At 36.6% G+C, this 18,056-nt stretch overlaps 1 long non-coding RNA gene across 1 annotated transcript; it reads right to left on the bottom strand.

Annotated features, from left to right (window-relative positions):
* Positions 1-1,383: 1,383 nt before the first annotated feature.
* LOC134530155 (uncharacterized) lies at positions 1,384-4,111 on the bottom strand. The gene is made up of 2 exons (XR_010074785.1): positions 3,965-4,111; positions 1,384-1,573 (listed from the first exon to the last, which is right to left on the bottom strand). It is a non-coding gene; the product is annotated as an uncharacterized LOC134530155 (long non-coding RNA).
* Positions 4,112-18,056: the final 13,945 nt, after the last annotated feature.

Raw genomic sequence — 18,056 nt, 5'->3', positions numbered from 1 at the left:
TACACATTTTTTAAAATGAAATTCCCTGACTTTCCCAGGTTTTCGAGTCCATTAGAGAATTTTCCAGACCATCACATATGATGGTAATCGTGTTCAGTAATTTATTTCAGAAGTTCTTAAACTGCAATTTTTTTCCCAGCATGTAAGCTGCACGACTAATTATTATTTTTGTAAGAGAAGTCATTCCAGAAAGTGACTAGTTAGAGCTTGTTTTCCCAATTTGCTATGAAGCAGTGTCTTTTTTTAAAAAAATTAGAAGGAACAAACCCTATCTGTAGTACATGGTGATAATTCAGGACCATTGTGAGTTGAAGGTTTAAGTAAAAATACAAACAGTAGTTTTTAAACTAACCAATATTATTAAATAGATAATAATGAAATAATCACATAATCAAGGCATGCCATGGAAGTTATAAGAATTTTAACATTGCCCACATCAATTAGTCGAATTCGCCTAATTATTGATCACAAGGTACATCAGCATCATGCTATTTCAAGATCAGGCCGTATCAATTAGTTTAAATAACATGACACAAGGTCTATTGTGGATTGTTAAATGCAGTTTTATCTGTCATGACAGAATTAAAAATTATAGGAGGAAGTAACATAACTTGAAAAATTTATATTTTAACAGCATGAGAGAAAGTGTGTGTAAAGTAAATTCCAGATATCTTTGTGATTTCCTTGACTTTCTCAGTGTACATGGAATTTCCTGACTTATCCCTGTTTTCAAGGTTTGCCCTGACTGTAGCAACCCTGTTTTTGAAGGTGAACATTAATCTCGTGCCATTTTATTATTTAATCAGTAACATCCCTGCCCAAAATAACATCCATATATATTTCCTAACTGTTTGTTTTAGTTTATGTAGACAGTGGGTGAATGTATCTTGAAAGTAACATTTTTTCTACCAACCTATACCACATAAAATTTTACATGTTGTATTAAAATCTGTGTGTACAGTTCAGAAAGAAATTAATATTCACAGACAGCATAACTTATTGTTATTGTATTACCGTCAGTATTATGTATTGTGTACCTTAAGTAGGCTTCTTGCCTAATTAAATGAAAACTGTTTAAATAATAATTTATGTATCTGAAATAATCTGTCCCTTTGCAGTCCCTGTTCACAGATACATTTCCTTAGTCCATGCCATGCTATGGCCCCTCTTTGCTTATAGAAAGATAAGCTTTCAATATTAAAATGTAAAATAATGGATTATGAAGGTCTGGCAAAAAAAATCTTTGTACTTTATTTCCTGTACAAATGACAGAATTATTTTCCTGTATGAAACACTTAAACCTTCTTTGACAAATTGTTCACATTTGTAGCATTGGAGATGTTACTGACATGTTGAAATAAAAGGTTGTAAAAATACACTTCCTTTTTTATTCCACAAACCTATTTTTATTCCAACTTTCTTAATAACTATCAATTAAATGACACAAAAAAAAACATTCTGCGTGCAATGAAAAAAGCATAGTTATAATGAGTATAATTAATATAAATTCTTCTTTTCCATGGAGTGTCCAAGGGGTTTACTGTAAAGCTAATGGTCTCATTTCTTCTCATGCCTGCAACAAAAGGTACACAATTCTTAATTTTCATGGGTGTCTAAATAATTTAATATTTAAGTCATGATTCTAATTTATTCACATGCCTGCAACAAACAGAAGCAATTTACAAGTACTGAGTATGTCATAATAAGTCATACAAATGGCACTAGGGAGGCAGGCAAAGTGAATAACAGAAACTGTATAAGAAAAAAGTAATGTTTATGGCAACATAATACACACCAGGTGGTAAACACTACATTTCGTATGGTAAATTTAGGTATACCTTGATATGCTCAATACTTTAGGTATCTTATTTAACAGACATTTTTCTACATCTATTCACTCCTTTCTCTATTTTTTTCCCCAAAGACATCAAAAAAAAAATTTCAAACATTCTGTTATGCAAAAAAAATCAAATTATGCATCAAAGAGAGTGTTTTGTATTGTAATAACAGTAATGTAATGGCAAAAAATAGCACCTACACAAATTAATTCTCAAAAATATACAAATTTGCTTGTAACAAAATAGTTACAGCTCTTTTGTTTCTCAGGTATGTAGAAAGTATTTCAGAGTTAAAGGCTTTTAAAAACATGTAAAAAAAATAATGAAAACAATAATGTATGTTTATTAATGGACTTTTTAACTTGGAATTTATCTCCAATGGATCGGAGGGCAGAATGTTATTTCTGCAGGAATGAAAATTATTTGTAATTTGTATTCATAATTTATTTTCTTCACAATTGGAGCAAAACAATTAGCATGAAAGTGCAGATGAAGCAGATATTTTGATACCGGTAAGCAGAGCGTAAAATGTTTGGTCAGAAAAAATGTAGGGGGAAGATATGACATCACTGAAATTGACCAATGATTACAAACTTGGAGAAACAAAGAGAAACATAGTATGTAATATTAAGAGTGAAATGCTGAATATTGTCAAGAATGTACTTAATAAAATCTTGTAAAATTAAAAAAAAAAAAAAAAAAAAGTAATGTATTCTAGTACCCGAAAATGATACGTTGCAAAATCTTCAAATATCAAAATTTTAATAGGCCCACTTACTTGAATAATCCAGCCCTGGGTAAAATTTTCGGGTCGCAGCTTTACCGTAAATAAAAAAAATAAAATTTGGATAGTATGTTTCTTTAAACAGTAAAGACGTTCCTTTACTTACCCCGAAAACGGTGTTTCTAAATTAAAGTTGGTTTTTGAGAAATCACCGTTTATATGTTACATTACAATGCCTGTGCACTGACTCAGCTGCCGCTATGTTTTGCTTTCCCGTGTGTGTCTATATATTTTGAATAACTGAATTCAAATATTAAGAGTGGTCAGTTAGGTTAGCTACATTAAAACACTTTAAAACACTATGGACGGTTAGGTTAGTATAGCTACATTAAAATAAACAGAGAAATATATTTAATGGTCGCTTAGGAATTACCATTACGAATCAACGATGTAGTTATCCTGACCTCAAAAACCATGCACACGATTTCTCAGTATTTTTAATGTAGTTTTAAAGTGTTTTAATGTAGCTCACCCCACCTAATCGACCACTCTCAATATTTGAATTCACTTCTCCAAAACATACAGACCCCACACACGATAAAAAAAAAGGTTAAACAGAACCACACAATAAAACAATAAATATGGTGACAGTGCAAGGCATGGGTATTGTAATGTAACTTATGACTGAATATTACTAATAATTAAAAAAAAAATTGGCGATCACTGGGCTACCCATTTCTATCTATAAACAGTAGTTTCTCAGCATACAGATGTAGTTTTCAAACCTTCTTTTAGGGTTACATAAGTAGTGGATAGTCTGTAGCGTTTGAACACACTGTTTGTGGAATTTTTTTATTACTTTATTTATGGAAAAGTCTGTACTCTAGAAATTTACCCAGCTCTGGCATAATGAAGTTAAAAAATATTCTGAATTACATCAAGTAAACAGCTACCACACCAGCGACCCTGTAGGATGCTTTCGATATCCTAGACCCATGTCTTTAAAACCTGAACAAAGACAATAATAATTTTCACGTGCAACTAAATGCTAGTACCATCCAGCTAATTCAACAGACAAGGACAGTGTGTTAGCTAAAATCGAGCTATATAAAATTTAAAAAAAAAAATACATATAACACACGAATATATCAATTTCCTTAAAATTCTCCAATATTTTGCGCCAGCCATACAAGATTCCATTGTTTATCTATGCTAAAATATATTTTGATAAGCATCATGTACTTATTTTAAACGTAAATATGATGAAATATAATAAATATTTTCTGCATGTAAGGAATTATTTTCCAATGCCTAACTTAAAAACCAAACTATTTTCCAGCAAATAAATTGTATCTTAATAACATTTATTTAACATATAACCAAAAATAGCTTATTCACTAACCTGAAAAGTTCTATATCTATTATGTGAATGATATATAGCCGTGTTTATATTTTTGATTTTTGTATCTGAAGGATCAAAATAAACCCGAGGTTGGCCGAATGTGAATTGTTCGGGTAAGTTCGGGCAGGGTCCAAACCTTATGTGCATCTTAGGTCTCCCGGTGGAGGGAGGCCACTGCTAACAGAGAGACGTGTGTTGCAGGCGCTGCGAGGCCGCGCGGCGCAGTGAGCGCCCCTGGCGGCAGGGCCTGCAGGTGGAGGGAGCCCACTGCTAGCAGAGAGACGCCAGAGACATGGACGGCGTGGCCGCGTGATGGCGCCCCACAGGCTGCCGGCGCTGCTGGCGCTGCTGTGCCAGCTGGCGGCCCTCGCGAGCCCGCAGGTCGTCTGGACGTCCATCTACCTGGACGGCAGCAGTGAGTAGCCCTTGTACCTTGCGGCGAGCACGGAGACATCCCAGTCCCACGCGCGATCAGCCGAGATCCTCTCGTGGACTGAAGTGACACACGATCAGTTCACGTGCTCAGTCCGAGCTGACAGTTTGGACTGAGTTAAGGACCTCTGCTGTTGCTGTCGAACATAATGTTTCATCGCATAATAAGGAAGAAACTTTGAATGTTGCAATTGCAGTTGCACTTTTAGCTAGAAAAAAAAAAGCAGCAAAGAGTATAAACAAACATGTCTGCCACGACACCCAGCGACGGACTATTTTATGGACTGATCATTTGGACTGAAAGTTTGAAATGGCGAGACGGTATTCCCACATACAGCAGTTTAGACTTGAGTGCTCTGGAGCACACAATTCGCGGCTTCCTGGGAAGCCATCAGTTGGCCAGTCCATAAGTTCCGACTGATCATCCTTCGTCCTTAGTTCACACACGGTGGTTCCGATTGTTCAGTTCGGACTGATCGTGTGGGGCTGGGGCCTTTCAGTGGGAACTTAAAACATTGTTTGGGTGGTCCCATAACTAATGGCTAGAGACCTGCAAAATTCGCGGATTCATTCGGTGATAGGCTGGAATTCAAACACATTTACCTCGTAGATAATTTTGCTATTGGCGTACTGTTCATCTGGACGAATCTCAACCAGTTATAAACCCTCAAGCAAAGAAGGATCGAATCACAGACAAACCAGCTGAGACGACTTACAAGTCGGCAGCCAATGAACTTGCGTTATTTGCCCGAGAATACAGGGGTATGTGCAGTCTATCCTGAAGGCCTACGAAACCGCGAATTTTGCTGGTCTCTACTAATGGTATAATACTATACTAATTCGGATATTCCAATCCCAATTGTTAGGTTTGTTATGTATAATGTAACGACTTGACGACTAATTGCTTTGTAACTGCCGAGCCCCTATATCCCGTCACGCCAGCGTAAGTCCTTCATGGATCCGTGGCCCTCCGGCTAGGTGCGGCCGGAGTATGGATGTGTCTCCGGGCGAGCCCTATACGCTCTAGGTCTGGGATTGTATTGTAGAAAGGTCGCATGCAACGTGGTTGTAGCAGGGTGGTCTGGTGCCACGCCTGCAATTGTGGCCATGGGCACACCCCGAGGTTGGATGAGTTAGATTGTAGGTTGGATAGACCTGTGTGAAAGTCCGAGTGGAAAATTTTGATATCATTATTGGAGTATGGTTTGGAAAACAAGCTGTGTGAGCCAAACTTAATTTTGTTTTGTAATTTAAAAAATTGGTTGTCTGTAAAGTGGTTTACGGACGATAGTTTAACGTGACAACGTCATAACAAAACATTGATGAAATGATTGCATACTTTTATGAATAAAATTGAATCACTTTTATTGAATTATCACTATTTTGTATGGATACAAAGAAAGAGTGAAATGAAATCTACAATTTAATTCATAAATTTACTATTATTTGCACTCATTAATTCAAATATGTTTATTACTTTAACGAACAGATTATTTTAACTATAACTTTTATACATGTTTGCTATTTAACTTCTTCCAATCTGTGTTATTCTGTTAAGGATAGGACAATGATAGGAAAAGTAGGAAACGAATGGGAGTCTTTAAAAGTTTAATGTGCCTCAAAAAAGTCAAATCGATGGTTGTTCCAATCGAGTGGAAGAGAGATAGATGCGGCGCAAGCGTACAATGAGCGTAACGGGACACAGCACAACAGGACAATGTGCGTAACGGGACACTTTTTCTTGCGTGCAGCCGGCGTTCATAGATTTATTAGACGTTGTCACGTCAAAAAAAAGTTACAAATTTGTATGAACTGCAAAATTTCTGTGGCTACCAAATAAAATAAATTATTTTTTACTGGTTTATTTTCCTGATAATAGCTCATGTATTATTTCTCACAATCAATGTATCTATGTTAGTAACGTATTATGAAAGCTGCTATATTGCATGCGGGTCCGAAACTTTCTTCGGAAAATTATGTCTTAGTCTCGGTGGTTAGAGTTTCTCCCCCGTGGAGGGGTCGTTACCACAACGCCGGACGTACAATAACGCCGAGTGCCAAATTGACCGCAACGCCGACAACTAGGAAACTGATGTGTACCACAACGCCGAAATACAGTAACGCCGAAAAATGTTGCTGCGGGAAGGGGGGGGGGGGGGCGCACCTGAGCAAAATGAAAAACAACTGAATGGATTTGTGTGCTAACCTTACCTAACCTAACCTTTGTGGCAGTCCTGCAATGTCATTTTTCGTGGTTAATGTATTTCGGCGTTGTGGTACACAGCAGTTTTCTAGCTGTCGGCGTTGTGGTACACAGCAGTTTTCTAGCTGTCGGCGTTGTGGTCAATTTGGCATTCGGCGTTATGGTTTTCGGCGTTATTGTCAGTGGCGTAGCTAGGATTTGTGTATGGGGGGGTGTTAAGAAGCATGCCCCCCCCCCCTCCCCCGTATTAAGGTGGGTGGGCCGGGGGTCCTCCCCCGGGAAAATTTGGATTTTAAGGTGTAAAATAGTGCTATTTTAGCAGTTCTTGGTTCTTAAATTTAAATATTGTAATGGTAAAACTTTTATTAATTTTAATATGAAATTTGTTTGAGTGATGAATAAGAAATTAATTAAAGATTTGGTGCTAAGGGGGAGGGTTTGAACCCCTAAAAAAAAACCTGCTACGCCCCTGGTTATTGTACGTTCGGCGTTGTGGTATTTCGGCGTTGTGGTGCGTCCCCCTTCCCCCCCCCCCCCCTGTGGAGCAGCCTCCAGCCGTGAGAGCTGCCAGACCTCCCGTGTCCAGTCCTGTGACTGCGGGGGAACCGGAGCACCCGGAGGAAACACCCGGGAGAGACCTCGCCGTGGGTGGGAGGCGAGTGATACGGCCAGATGGGTGTCCTCAGAGTGCTCCCACTTCCCTCTCATCGCCCCTTCTCGCGTTCAACTACCATCAACCACCACATGCACTGATTATCACATCTGCGGCTAGTTTCATTATGATCGGTTCCGTCATCAGCTTGTATACATTTTTTTTTTTTTGCGTCCTGACTTGATTTGAAAGTTTAGGTTTGAAAACAATTTTATGGTCACACGCCATCGCTAGTTTACACTGTACATCCTAATGGTTAACAAACATAAATACATTAATAAGCTGAAAAAAACAACAAAATAGTTGATGTCAGATGTTAAATGCGTAGACAGCACAGAGAACTCCCGTGAAAGGAATTTAGTCAAAACAATATTACAGTACAGACTGACACAGTGGGTCGATAACGAGACGGTTGCGACAAGACCAGTAAAACATACCTTGGCCAACACAGCGGCAGAAAAACACAACGATGTTGTTAAGGGGGTGCCTCCCATTTCAGGTCAAGATTTTATATTTACAGTAATTAAATATAAACTTGTAGACTTGAAATTGTTTAACTTTCACGAAATGAAAAAAATATACAGCGCATACTTTTTGCATAATTAGCTGCCAAAGTAACATTTTTAACATTTTTGGGTTGTACAAATAAGGAGAATTTAATTTATTGCAGAACTGAAACTTTTTTGGTTTGACTGCAATACCACTGGCTACTTCAAGAAATGGTTTGAATTTCTTTAAGAAAATATTAATTAATTTTATTTGGCATTTCAAAAATCTCACATTTGTTACGATTTTGACAGCCGAAAACATTAAATGGGTTCTTGTGATAGAAATTCAAACCATAGCATGAAGTAGCCAGTGGCATTACAGTTAAACCTAAAAAGTTTCAGTTCTGCAATAAATTAAATTATCCTTATTTGTACAACCCAAAAACGTTCAAAATGTAACTTTGGCAGCTAATTATGCAAAATGTATGCGCTGTATATATTTTTAATTTCGTGAAAGTTTAACAATTGAAAAATTCTAAAAGTTGATCAGTGATAAATATAAATATAAAATCATGACCTGAAATGGGAGGCACTCCCTTAAACAGATAATTTTGACAACACAACGACGACAGTACAGACGAACGCGGTCTAAGACGAACAGTGGAGACGTTTCGGAAACCAGGCTCCGGGTTAGAGTGGCCGACAGGCGACGGCGTGAGACTCTGGTTCGCGACACAGCTGTCGGTCGTCGGAAACCTCTGCAGACAAGTCAGTCTTCCAGGGGAAGTTGGACGGTGAGGTTTGGGGGAAGTAAAACAATCCACCGAGATAGCTTACACAATGGAGCGCGTCTTCCCCTAGCTCCCGTGCGGAAGACATCTTGGGGATTTATCCTATGGGGCGGCTGGAATCATTTATAGAGACTGGAAAAATTCGCACTTTCGATGACCTCTAGGATAGACTCCACAACCCACTACATACTCAGGTTAAATGCCACTTGCTTATTGGCTATAGACTCGTGACACTTGTCAACTGGGACGCTTGCGATTTGATACATTTTTGGTTGAAGGTTTCCCATTGGCTAAAAGTCCTTCAGATAAACTGTAATCCAATCACAGAAGCAATACAAATGTACAGTTGTTTTGATTATAGCATATCGTGAAATGAATCCGCGAATTTTTCCGGTCTCTAATCATTTACGTTTTCGTTGTTATGCATTGTATAATTGTTGTATGTATATTTTGGCTTCTTATTTTAATTACTTTGCTATTCATAATTGTTTCTTATATGATTGAGTGCCGATACAGCGACACCGATATATTATTTATTGATAAATAGTATTCATTTACGTTTCTGAACTATTTACGTTTTGAGATACTGCAGTTTGGTACTGAGTTCGAAAACAGACACTCTAAATTCATCACACTCTATGAAGTCTAGTGGACGTTGGAGAAATCAGTAAACGAACGTTTGATGTGTTTATAAATTCCTAACAGGATATGCACCATCAATCTTTTTTATAAAACAGAAAATATGCAGATATTTTTACTTCACTGTGCCTAGCGAAAACCGGAACAATTAGAGGCACCATTTTTTAACCAAATGGTTGTGAAGAATTTTATATTATAAAACCTTCTTCTTAAATAAGTACCGAAATGGCGTAATGTGTGCGAGAAGCACTGTAATAATCGGAGAGTTTTAGCAAGCAGAGAATTAGAGATAGTAGCCATAATTATATTGATGCTCAGGATTTTCTGCACATGTGTTACAGGTAGCTATTGAGGTAATAAGGGCATTACTATAAAGTGTTGTATTTAAGTGCGATATATAAAATATCGTGAGTACCGTAAGCCCCTGACTTTACCATAGGCCTTTCCTATTACAGGGTGTCTACCAGGTTCCAAAAACAAATCAATGACTTTTTGGTGACTTTTGGGACCTTGAAAAAATTCTTTACGACCTGAAATTTTAAGTATTATGCATTAATTTTTAATAGCGTACAAAAAAATTTGCAAGGTTTGAAATATAATTTGGTATATTTTACATTAGGTTAATTACTATCACTAAAAACAGTTTATACACTTTTCTTGAGGTTTTTTCTATTCCATCTCTATTTCTAATAATTCTCCTTTTTTATCTTCGAGCAATTTTTCCTTTTTCATTTCGAGTGACTTGATTTCGTGTACTGCTCTTTTTCTTTCATTTAACACCTCATCCTGTTAGTTATTTCTCATTCTTATGTCTTCCTTCCTTCTTGTTGAGGTATTGCGAAATTTAAAAAAAAATGTTATTTGATGAGCGAGAGGAGAAACGCCCTCTGAAAAACCAAATGAACCAATACACAAAATAGCTGAGTAAAATATTCTAATGGTACTGCAATGCTACACAATCTGAGTTGTAAGTACTCACATTCTAGTCCAAATACATTAGTCTAAATTAAAATACTCATCTGGAAGTGTCAAGATGTGGTCATGAACCAATAATTGATATAAAAGAGATTTATTTTTAAAGATTTTTAACTAAAAAATCTTTTTTGAAAGAGAAACATCTCTCTACCACTGCCTTTCCATGGAAATAAATTAAGAAGCGCTGGAAGAATAGAATTAACTGTTCATGTGCATCTTGCATCACTGAGCTGATCAAATTAAAAATGAACTTGTCTAGGCTTTCTATTTTCCAATTAAAAGATTTTGCAGCTTTCAACACCTCGGGATGTTCACAAAACTTTGTGAACTCTATAAGAATTATCTCTCCATCAGCAGGTTCTAACTGATTGTGTGATATAAGTTCCTGAATGGCAACCTTAGCTCTAAGAGCTCTAACCAAGTCTCTAACCATTACTGAAGGAGACAAGCAAGTTGAGCCCAGCACAATTTTCTTTCTCAGAGGACTATTTTCATCAAGTTCGGCATATAAATATAACAGAAATTGCCTGCAGCCAGTCTTAAATTTCAGGGAGTCAAACTCCTTCACCTTTCTGAGACTGAAAGTGGCACCAAAACCAATATCTATGGAAACAGTATTTCATAGGATAGTCTCATTCTTTATATCCAGACAACAGCATCTACTTTAGTTAAAATATTGTTGCTTGCATTTCAAGATCATTATTCAAATTTAGAATTTAAAAAAAATTGGTTGTCTGTAAAGTCGGTTTACGGACGATAGTTTAACGTGACAACGTCATAACAAAACATCGATTAAATTATTGATCCAGAAGAAAAGGAAATATCATATTCGGCCTGAGACTGAGCCGTAATAGGTTTTTGCAACCAAACCATTTAGGCATTAAAAATATTATATTCTTTGAGGAAGAAATGTTTTTAAAATTTTTCTATCTTTTGTATGATAAAATCTACCTCTGCATACTTTTATGAATAAAATTGAATCATTTTTATTGAATTATCAATATTTTGTATGGATAAAAAAGAGTGAAATGAAATGTACAATTTAATTAATAAATTTACTTTTATTTGCATTCATTAATTCAAATATATTATTTACTTTTGAAATGTTGCGTTGGCCGTATTTAATTTTACAAGTACAAAAAAAAATTCGCAGCTGCCGTGATTCGAACCGACAACCTTTTGGATTGTAAGTTAGCCTTGCTGACCGCACGGCCACGAGGCCATACTTGCAAATAATAGTTTCAGATGTTATATACAGATTTATAAAATTTTTGTTTACTTTAGGGGAATAAAATTATTTCGTTTTTATAACACGATTTTATAACAAATACGCATCCCAAATACACCAAACTTATTTATGTGTTACAATATTTTTTAAAACATTGTGCATAATATCCCGGGTGTAATTTGAATTATTATGTGTAACTGTAAAACACCATTGTTGGTTCAAAACGTATTTGTATATTCAACATTACTTTTAAATAACCGTACCGATTGTGCTGAAAATCGGTGGACGATCTTTAAATTGCATAATATTAATAATTAAAACGACGAAAATATGATTGAAAAGTCAAATCGACGGTTGTTCCAATCGAGTGGAAGAGAGATGCCACGCATGCGTACAATGAGCATGAAGAAAGAGGCCACGCATGCGTACAATGAGCAAACAGGACACATCCGTAGTGGGACATCCGTAGTGGGACACTTTTTCGTGCGTGCATCCAGCGTTCATCGATTTATTAGACGTTGTCACGTCAAAATAATTCCACGCAGAAAGTTAATTAATGGTACTGAATAATAAGATGAAATATTCTCATTAAAATCACTACCCAAAATAAGTGGCAACGTATACAGCATGGTTCTCTCTTTATATCTCTTTGGCCAAGTACCTATTCTCTGTCCTTTTCGCGTCAGAAACGTTTCTCAACAATGTTTCACGAAAACTTTGCATACAATTCGGCCTTGAAATTTTACTCCCATCGCGCCCAAAGAAGTTTCATTGCAACGCGGTAGAGCCGACTCAGAGGACTTGGTGATTTTACCAAGTACAGTTCATTGTAAGAGCAAATTATTAAAGATTAATATCTAGAGACCGGTAATATTCGCGGATTCATTTCAAGATATGCTAGAATCCAAACAACTGTACATTTATATTGCTTCTGTGATTGGCTTACAGTTTATCTGAAGGACTTTTAGCCAATGGGAAACCTTCAACCAAAAAAGTATCGAATAGCAAGCGTCCCAGTTGACAAGTGTCACGAGTCAATAGCCAATGAGCAAATGGCATTTGCCTGAGTATATAGAGGGTTGTGGAGTCTATCCTAGAGGTCATCGTAATCGCGAATTATTCCAGTCTCTATTAATATCTTGACTGAGCTAGCCATTAAAAAAATTAAAATTGATAAATATTTATTGTGCATGATACAGGTGTATTTTACAGTACAAACAGTACTGGTTTTTGTTTTTTTCACTCTAATTTGCACATATATCGGTTCAAATCCCTTATTTGCAAGTATTTTTATTTCTTTATGGTATCAGAGCTTGCTAATTTGTCTTACCCTACACGTTTCTTTTTTTATTGACATATATTTTTCTCGTCACAACACTACTAAAAGGAGCGGTGATAATTCAGCTGAAGGCGATATTCTGAACTAATATACTGTTATTGTCCTCAGTTCACTCAATTGACATAATATAAGTATTATTTGCCTTTCGTCCAGCAGTAGTAGCAGCAGTACAACTGGCTGGCTGTTCGGGAAGCCTTCTTTTCACAGACGAGAGAGCCAAACGCCCGATCGTGTATCTTCGAGTTTTTTTTTGTTCATTGTAAATAAATATGGTGGTGTTGATAAAAGGAAAGACCATAAACAAGGCAACGATATTTATTTGTACGCCGCCATATTTTTCGTTTGCCGTGTGTCCGTGAATGTTTATTTTGGACAGCTCATTATAACTAATGGTCAATTAGGTTAGGTTAGCTACATTATAAATACTTTAAAACATTGTGGACGGTTGATTTGGTTAGGATAGCTACATTAAAGATACTGTGAAATCATGTAAACGGTTTCCTAACGCTGGATAGCTACATATTATAAAGTTATTTGCTAAGCAACCATAAAATTATTTTACAGTATTTTTAATGTAGCTATACTTACCTAATATAACCAACCATCCACAATGTTTTAAAGTATTTATAATGTAGTTAACCTATCCTAATCGACCGCAAAATTTAATGCCACACCGGTTTATACAATGAGATAGAACGGCGTATGACGTATGAAAAGAGACCTGCAAAATTCGCGGTTTCTTTGGCCTTCAGGATAGACAGCACATACCCCTGTACACTCGGGCAAATAACGCAAGTTCATTGGCTGCCGACTTGTAAGTCGTCTCAGCTGGTTTGTCTGTGATTCGATCCTTCTTCGGTTGAGGGTTTATAACTGGTTGAGATTCGTTCAGATGAACAGTAAGCCAATAGAAAAATTATCTAAGATGTATATGTGTTTGAATTCTAGCCTATCACCGAATGTATCCGCGAATTTTGCAGGTCTCTACGTATGAGTAAGCTACATCCCAAATAAATACACCTGTTGTACGGGGAAAAAAGCGAGCATGAACTTCGGGGAACTTCGGGTGTGGCTCTCTCGTCTGTGAAATGAAGGCTTCCCCTGGCTGTTCAGTATTCGTCCCCGACGTCGGAGTAAGGCGCGCGCGGGCTACGAGGTGCTGCGATATCGCTCGGCGTAGCTGTGTTCCGTTAACAGCGCTCGCGCGCTCATGCACAGCCACCTCAGCCACGTGATCTGGAGCGCAAGCGGTTCAGGCGCCGCCGCGACACTGCTTCAGCCTTTTAATAAGAAAGGACGGGGAGGGAGACGCGTAGATTTTAACGTTATTCCTCTCATGTATCGTCAAAGGACTACACTTAAAAGTGTGCGTCCTGTTGAAGCGGGAGGGGAAGTCCCGAGAAAGGCGTGGATAAGTTTGCAAGCCTCCATCCACTTGGCCTTTCGTGTGGAATCGAGAGATACTAAACAGGCTGCGTGCATTCAAGTAAGAAATGATACAACAGTTACGTATTCATGCTACTCCGGATTTAAATTAGGTGTCTTTTTTTTACATTTTGCTATATTATCACTTTCAACTCGATCAATTAAAGGCATTGCAGCAAGAGGGTAAAAGCTCAAATTTAGGGTGGTTTGAGTAAGTTCACTTTCTCGTTAAAAAATTGGTTGTCTGTAAAGTCGGTTTACGAACGATAGTTTAACGTGACAACATCTTAACAAAACATTGATGAAATGATTGCATACTTTTATGAATAAAATTGAATCATTTTTATTGAATTATCGCTATTTTCTATGGATACAAAGAAGGAGTGAAATGAAATCTACAGTTTAATTGATAATTTTACTTTTATTTGCACTCATTAATTCAAATATGTTTATTACTTAAACGAAGAGATTATTTTAACTATAAGTTTTATATATGTTTGCTATTTAACTTCTTCCAATCTGTGTTATTCTGTTAAGGATAGGACGATGATAGGAAAAGTAGGAAACGAATGGGAGTGTTTCAAGTTTAATGTGCCTCGAAAAAGTGAAAATCGGTGGTTGTTCCAATCGAGCGGAAGAGAGATAGATGCGGCGCAAGCGTACAATGAGCGTAACGGGACACAGCGTAATGGGGCAATTTGCGTTACGCGACACTTTTTCGTGCGTGCAGCCGGCGTTCATCGATTTATTAGACGTTGGCACGTCAAAAAAATAATAATATTTAGTAACTATCTGGATGAAAAATTTGTGCCCAAACAACAAATAAAACAAGCGATAGGTGAAAACCTGCAGTAATGTCATAAACGTGCAGTGTATTCCGATGCCCAGTGGCCGGGCTGTTATGCAAGCCAGTTGACAGTTTCTCACCGCCGAGAGATGTATTCAGCGGGAAGATGTGGATATGGGAGTGCGACTAGGGATACGTCTTTTGAATTTGCTCTCTAACTATGAGCTTGAAATACGAGAATCCGAGTGAAATTGATCACTTCAAGCGCAGGCCAACCGCAAAACCAAATTACAATGTTTTTGAAACCGTCTTAAATTAGAAAATTTTCTACTCGGCCATTCTAGTCTGTCAGCCAGCATACTGATATTAATTAGCGATGCTAGCAACACGAGTATTGGTGTACTGTTATAAAAAGCTAAACATATATATATATATATATTATAATAATACACGTGAGCAGGACATAATAGATTTTTCATTATTAATCTTAATTTAAGATAAGTGGAATTTTAAAATTTTAGGGTTTTGAAATTTAACCACTGAAGTGGTAAACATATAGAAACTGTTTTCTCTTTTTAGAGCAATGGATATCACCACACGCACTTAAGTAGGATGTTTGTTTGACAGTTTCCATAATCCATTTATACGGGTGATAAATTGTAATCTGTTAAAAAAGACGGTAGTTTCTCATAATTTTTTTTTATAAACGTTATCCCTCTCAGGTGCAGATGGGGAAGTTTTGATTGTATTAGCACTATGTTCACGTCCAAATAAAATAACACAGGGGATGTAGAAGTTAGCGTGTTCTACACAGAAAAGAAAGAAGATCTTGTTTTATAACTTTTCAAACCCCTTTCCCTAACGGAGTAAAATGGAGTTATTTGTTGTTTCGTACACGTAACACATTATTAAATTAAAACGGGAGGTGAAAAAAATGTGCACATCTTCTCTACATGAAAATAAAATAGTCTGTCTATATAATACCACTTTTTTAAAATTCTAACGCTGAATTGTTTTGTTATAATGAAAGCATATATGGAACTGACGATTTACTGACTTTTATTGCATATATTTCGTTTCTCTAGGATTTTTTTTGGAATTAATCATATAGTGTTCATATAATGTTAAAATGTTTATACCATTCAGAGGTTTCACTTTTAAATAAAATTCGATGAATAAAATCGAAAAATGTTTTATTAACTACAGTGAAGTAGGGAAATTAATGTTTGCTGCCTACGCAAATCAGACCTGCCCTCTGCTGGTGGTGGGACTCAAATTGGTTTTGTTTTAGGCCTGCCGGCAGGAAAACAAAAAAATGTATATTTAATTTACTACGAGCCCATTGGGAAAAAATATTTAAAATGTAATTTATCCTGTTATAACATTTTTTTCTCATTCGCATGTGGGAAAATAAATAAAATCACACAACAACCGACATATTAATCAACAAAAAATACATTCAACTTTTTCCTATGTTGAATTAATTTTACTAAAACGCTCACATTTTACGTAATATATTGTCTCTCTGTATAATGAACCCCTATGAAAATTATGTAAAAATAAAAATATATTAATGAATTTTAAAGTCTTTGGGAGTGGTCCATGTTTGTAGAAAAAGCATATTCTGCGCTTCACTATCTTAATCGCCCAAATAATTTCCATTCAGTGCGTGTGAAAACTACAATTTAGTCATTAAATTTGCCTCATCGTGATCACTGTGACTTAGTATCCGATGACATAGCTGACTACCTGGGAAAACGACTGCAAAATTTTAAAATACTTGCGTTCGCTTTATTTATGATCTTAAATTGTGGGATCACTTGCATCCTTTCTATAAAAATTAACTAGGCTGGCTTGAACTTCACACCAAAAACTATATCTAAACGCTATGCTTAATGCGACATAAAATATTTAAAGCCGTTTCCCTCGGTATTTATCCGGGAGATTTACGTTTTTATATTCGCGTCACAGTCTTGGGACCCGATCAAAATCAAATCGATAACTTTTAATACCCGTGCATGAAACCAAACAATGTCGACAACCTTCTCAGTCACTGCATCTGGCCTCTGGAACAACCTCTACCTGCATACTAGACACCAACTGTCTACCAATGTATTTAAAAACCTCTTATTAATAGAGACTGGTAATTCGCGCTTTCGATGACCTCTAGGATAGACTCCACAACCCCCTACATACTCAGGTTAAATGCCACTTGCTCATTGGCTATTGACTCGTGACACCTGTCAACTGGGACGCTTGCGATTCGATACTTTTTTTGTTGAAGGTTTTCCATTGGTTCAAAGTCCTTCAGGCAAACTGTAAGCCAATCACAGAAGCAATATAAAGATACAGTTGTTTGGGTTCTAGCATATCGTGAAATGAATCCGCGAATTTTTCCGGTCTCTACTTATTAAACAAAATTGGCTCTCTAAATTCACAGACACGTAACCAAGGGAATATTGAATAAATGTGTGAGTGAGTGAGAGAATGACATCATAATAAGATTTTTAATTATATTTTAATGTTTTTTTTTAAATATTTAATATGTTTAAGTTAGTATTTAATTGCATTTTTATATTAGACGGAAAAATTTATGTGGGGTTCGTTGGTGCTAAACTATGATTTTAAATAACTAGATGTTTCACGAGTGATTGTGTAATTTTTTTGGTATGTAATTTCCTGTTTGATTCTTAGATATAGGCTAACTTATTGTTAGAGACCGGAAAAATTCGTGGATTCATTTCACGATATGCTAGAACCCAAACAACTGTATCTTTATATTGCTTCTGTGATTGGCTTACAGTTTGCCTGAAGGACTTTGAGCCAATGGAAAACCTTCAACAAAAAAAGTATCGAATCGCAAGCGTCCCAGTTGACAGGTGTCACGAGTCAATAGCCAATGAGCAAGTGGCATTTAACCTGAGTATATAGGGGGTTGTGGAGTCTATACTAGAGGTCATCGAAAGCGCTAATTTTTCCAGTCTCTATTTATTGTGCGTTGTTTAAGTATACTGGCTCAGTGCAAGAGAATGTGTTCTAGCTTTAACTGTGCCAAACCGAAGTCGAAATAAATAGATAAGTAAATAAATAAAATAAGAACGGATCTGACAGTACGGGGGGGGGGGGGGGTGAG

Source organism: Bacillus rossius, chromosome 3, assembly GCF_032445375.1.
Source record: "Bacillus rossius redtenbacheri isolate Brsri chromosome 3, Brsri_v3, whole genome shotgun sequence".
Classification (NCBI taxonomy): Eukaryota; Metazoa; Arthropoda; class Insecta; order Phasmatodea; family Bacillidae; genus Bacillus; species Bacillus rossius.
This window is presented reverse-complemented; position numbering and strand designations above follow the sequence as displayed.